Source organism: Pteropus vampyrus, unplaced genomic scaffold (genome assembly GCF_000151845.1).
Source record: "Pteropus vampyrus isolate Shadow unplaced genomic scaffold, Pvam_2.0 Scaffold167, whole genome shotgun sequence".
NCBI lineage: Eukaryota > Metazoa > Chordata > Mammalia > Chiroptera > Pteropodidae > Pteropus > Pteropus vampyrus.
The window spans coordinates 4,363,373-4,369,292 of NW_011888948.1; positions in this window are offsets into that span (position 1 = coordinate 4,363,373).

Sequence of the window (5,920 nt, forward strand, 5' to 3'; positions counted from 1 at the left end):
ATATTATATATATCTCCACATAAATAATGTAGGGACCTTGTTAAAATGCAGGCTTTGATTCAGAAAATCTGGGGTGACTCCAAGATTCTCCATTTCTAACGAGCGTCCAAGTATACTGATGCTCCTGCTACATGGACTGTATTTTTAGTAGTAAGAATTTTAGTGATTTCAGATCCTACTGTAATGCAGGTATAATTTTCACAATTTCTAAATGAATATCTACTTACCAAAACCACTAAAGCATCACTTAAAGTGGCAGTTCTCAAGTTTTTTGGTCTCAAACCTCATTTATCATCTTAAAATTTTTGTGGAAACTAAAAAGCATATATCTATTTATATTTGCCATATTTGAAATTAAATCTAAGAAAAATTTAAAACACAAGATCCTATCAGCGTATATCCTATTATTTATCAGAATGATATCATTCCACATCAGAAAGCCTCAGGAAAACTCCACTATACACTCATGAGAGAATGGGAATGAAAAATCAAATAATGCCATATTATTATTATGAAAGGAACTGCTAAATTAAGACATTTACTTTTCAGTGTACACAGTTGTACTATGAACTCTACAAAATAAGTCAGATAGCAATTTATAGTCTCCTAATTCACTTAAAGATGCACTTACTGGGAACCTGACCACACATAAATCAGCCTGTTTACTGTCCAGGCCCACTCATTAAAAATGTACAATTAAAGCTTTGGGAACTGATTAAAAATACCAAGCTGAGCCCTATCCAAAAACAATTAAATTAGCATCTCTGAATATCAGTATTGTTTAAAAAGTTCAACAGGTGATTCCAATGTGCAGCCAAGATTGAAAACCATTGGGTTAAGAAGGCAGGCTAGAAATAACAGAAGCTCAAAGTAGAAGTGTAAACATAGGGCAGCATTGCTTAGTGGAGTCAGATGGGCCAGGTTAGACTCTTGGTATTAACGCTAACTAGCTGTATGATCTTATGCAATGTGCTTATCTTCTCTTATCTTCAATGTTCTTAAATTAAAAATTTAAATTGCATAAATTGGGTTAGTAATTGTTCCATCTTAATAGAATTAATCTGAGGATTAAATGAAGTAAGGCATGGAAAGCACAGTTCCTGGAACATGGTAAATGTTCATTAAATGTTATAGAATTATGATTGCACTGCAGAATCTTACCAGATAAGATGCGAATTATGCAAGTTTTGCAGGGTGGGAAGTAGAGTGGGAATGTGTCATATGAACATTGGAGGGAGACAAAATTAATTTGAAAGCAATTACAACTCTCACTATTGCCCCCAAATAAATTGACTTAACATAGTTCAGGAATGTGATTCAATAGGGTATTTTTGGTTTTGTTTCTTTAATCCTTGATGGAGAAAGAGACCTACACCAGCAGATTTGGCTGGACCAAAATGTTTTTTGGCTACTGTTGATGGGTTCTGAAAGGGTTTATTGATCTCAAACACTAGAGCTTTCATGTTCTGAGAAGAGAGCTCCTCTGAAACCATGAAAGCCAGGCTAGCTATACTGCATAAACAGTCCAGTTTACTGGGGCTTTTTATTTATTTTTATTTTTTTATTAAGTTTATTGGGATAACATTGGTTAATACAATTATATAATTTCAGGTGTACATTATAATTTGACATCCATATATTCTATTGTGTGATTACCGCCCAAAGTTCAGTTTCCTTCAGCTACCATATATTTGATCCCTTTTACCCAACTCACCCTACCTCTATACCCTATATTTAACTCCCTTTACCCTGTCTACCTCTCCCTTCCTCCTCTACCCTCTACTCTCTGATAACCACTAGTCCATTGTCCATGTCCTTAAGTCTCTGTTTGTTTGTCCTGCTCATTTGTTGCTTTTAGGTTTAGATCCCATGTATAAGTGATATGTGATTTTCAACATTTTCTGTCTGGTTTATTTCACTTAGCATGATTATCTCAAGGTCCACCCATGTTGTCACAAATGGCAGTATTTCATCTCTTCTTATGGCTGAGTAATATTTCATTGTATATATGTACCACAGCTTCTTTAGCCAATCATCTATCGTAGGACACTTCGGTTGCTTCCATGTCTCGGCCACTGTGAATAATGCCACTATGAACATTGGTGTGCAAATATCTTTTCGGATATGGGTGTTCAAGTCTTTGGGGTAAATATCCAGCAGAGGGATTGCTGGATCATATGGTAGATCAATTCTTACATTTTTGAGGAACCTACATACTGTTTTCCATAGTGACTGTACCACTTTGCAGTCCCTCCAGTAGTGTATGAGGGTTCCTTTTTCTCCACATCCTCTCCAACATTTGTTACAACTTGCCCTGTTGACTATAGCTATTCTAACAGGTGTGAGATGGTATCTTATTGTGGTTTTGATTTGTATTTCCCTAACAGCTAGCGACGTTGAGCATCTTTTCATATATTTGTTGACCATTGTATGTCCTCTAGGGAGAAATGTCTGTTCAGGTCCTTTGCCCATTTTTTAATTGGATCATTTGTTTCTTTTATTGTTATTGAGTCATATGAGTTCTTTGTATATTTTGGATATTAGGCTCTTATTGGACGCATTGCTGGCAAATATATTTTTCCATTCGGATTGGCTGTCTCTTTACCTTGTTGATGATTTCTTTTCCTGAGCAGAAGCTTTTGAGTTTGATGTAGTCCCATTTATTTATTTTTGCTTTTACTTCCCTTGCCTTTGAGTTCAAATTCATTAAATCCTCTTTAAGTCTAAAGTTCTTGAGTTTAGTTCCTATGTTTTCTTCTATGCATTTTATTGTTTCAGGTCTTATAGTCAGGTCCTTAATCCATTTTGAGTTCATTTTGGTGTGTGGTGATAGACAACAGTCTAGTTTCATTCTTTTGCAGGTAGCCTTCCAATTTTCCCAGCGCCATTTATTGAAGACGCTTTCCTTTCTCCACTGTATGTTTTTGGCTTCTTTGTTGAAAATAATTTGCCCATATCAATATGGGTTTACTTCTGGACTCTCAATTCTGTTCTACTGGGCCGTGTGTCTGTTTTGCAGCCAATATCATGTGTTTTGATTACTGTTGCTTTGTAGTATAATTTGAAGTTGGGCAAAGTGATGCCTCCAAACACGTTATTTTTTCTCAGGATGGCTGTGGCAATTTGGGATCTTTTGTACTTCCATACAAATCTGATGATTTTTTTGCTCTATTTCTTTAAAAGATGCCAATGGGATTTTGATGGGGATTGTATTAAATCTGTATTATGCTTTTGGTAATATGATCATTTTAACTATGTTGATTCTTCCAATCCAAGAACACAGAATATCTTTCCATTTCTTTGTATCTTCTTTGATTTCTTTTAATAGAGTCTTGCAGTTTTCATTATGTAGGTCCTTCACATGTTTCATTAAATTTATTCCCAGATATTTTATTCTTTTTGTTGCAATTACAAAAGGAATTTTTTCACTTCTTTTTCTGATACTTCATTATTAGAGTATAGGAATGCTATGGATTTTTGAACATTGATTTTATATCCAGAGACTGTATTTGTTGGTTGTTTCTAGTAGTGTTCTTGTGGAGTCTTTAGGGTTTTCAATTTACTGTTAACATATAAATTGCTTTGATGTTAACGAAGAAAATATGGATCAGAGGCTGCTATTCATAAATAAAATATTTGAGTAAGAGGCAAAACCACTGCAGAGTTAATTTGTCTGTAAAGTCAAAAAGAACCAAGAGAAATAAATAGAAAAGCTGGTGTCAGCATTAGGTAATACTTTGGACAGATGGCAATTACCTGGTTAATTTAGTCAGTGTGGAAAAATTCATAAACCCTTTCAAACTTTCTATCCACACTGACTGAAGTATTCAAACAATTAACAAATCTTTGCATTGTGTTGGGTAGATGGATAATGTTCAAAATCTGTAACAAAATGGGATAGCATGACAAAAACGGTAAGTACAGACCAACAATCAGAACAGATATTTGCCCAATTAGATCCGATGTCTTTTATAAATATGTACCTATGTGTGTCCACTGACTATAGCACTGGGGTATGTACCATCCCTTGTTTCTTCTTTCCTACCACCCCTCCCAATGAAAATTGACTCTTCACCCAATGAAAATTGACTCTTCAAGATATTTTATCTAAAATTTTGACAATCCCAAGTGGCTCTCTGCACTCATCATTTAACCACTTAACAACAACAAAAATTTCTCCTTTTTTTTTTTTTTTTTTGCTGCAGAGATATCTGAGAGGAAGAAAAGATTTTTTAAATTACTAATATTAATGCTGTAAGTCTTCAAAATTCGTCATTTAAAATGCCACTGAAATTGAAGAGAAACAGGAGAGTGAACAAGAAGAAATAGAAATGCAAACTTTATCTATGGCAAACTAGGAAATATATGCAATCATGAAATATAGTACATTAGAAAAGCTGACAAAAGCAATAAAATTAAGATATCAAGAGGGAATGCTCAGAGCTGCATATCTCAGAGCATCAACAGTGTACAGTGTTATGAGATTTGTACCTTAAAGGGACAAAACCAATCATCTCTTGTTTGAGCCAGGAAGTATAGATACTCTTTGTAGCTTCAGAAAGCATGGAAAGTAATTTGAATGAGGAATCACAGAGACAAGAGACTTTGCAGGGAATAGCCTATCAATGAAACTAGGAGACAAAATACTGAGTACAGTTAGAAAGAAAGAGATAAAGTTTCAGTGACTCTCCCTTACATACACACCCTGAATATTAAGATTTCGACTAGCTGAAACATGGCACTGATTCTTCCACATAAACCTGTCATAAATGGCCACTCTAGAAAGAATTTATCTACTTCAAAGATTCCACAAAAGGAATGAAAGGGATTAAACAGAAATTTAAAATATACAGAAAGCACTTAAATCAGAAAAAGAAAGATTGCATTCAACAAATGAGAATTGTAACTAAATATATCACTGAAAAATTGTTAAATCTTCAAGAAGCAACCACTTCTCTAAATCAAGAGCATAGATCAGAGATATAAGACCTCACAGAAGTTTTGATAGGACAGTAGAAGGAAATAAAGTATATGCTGATATAACTCAGAAAAAAGTGAAATTAAAAACTAAAATTCTCCCATAAACAAAGGCTAAACTGAAATCAAATGGAACCAATATCCTTAGGGTACCAAGAGATGACTGTATCAGGCAATATATTAAGCCTGGTACGATATTTGCCACAAATGGAGATATTTTAATTATCCCTTCCACAATTCTATCTCTGTCAATTGAAGTAAGGAACTTTTGTGGAAATACAAAGGGGAATTATAAAGTTTAAGAAAAAAGAAAAGAGTGACAGAGAAAAACTTGTTCAATAAATGAATCTTTAGAACTTACTTTTCTTCAGTTCATTCTTTCTTTTAACAATCTGCAAAAATTAAAGTCATTTAGAAAATAAGACGTGTTTAAGACAAGAATATCAATAACAATAATACTAATAAAAATAATAACAGCTAACACAGTTGGTGCTTGCAGTTTGTCAGATACTGTTTTAAGTGTTTTGAGTATATTTATTCATTTAATCCTCACAGCAGTCCTACATGCTCTATGTACATATCACTCACTGTCTGCATTTTTCCAAAGAGTAAATCTGATTTTACAATTGGTTCATACCTCACATTTCCATTCAGTGAAGAGTTATAGAGTATAGTATAGACAGGGCAGATGATAAAACTATCTGGCCATGTTTCTACAAGCCAGGCAAAATTTTCCAAGATGTTGTCACCTCCTACACCTGGAATGGTTCCAGAAGCACAAGGTCCTACACAGGTCATAAGATGATGATGATGGCCCCTCGAGTGACCTGACCTTGAGCAAGTGTCAACATTCAAAGACAATGTTTCTGATGGTGTAATTTCCTGCTTTGAATGCTCTACATTCCTGAACATTTGCAGTGAGGACTAATATAAAGATTTATCC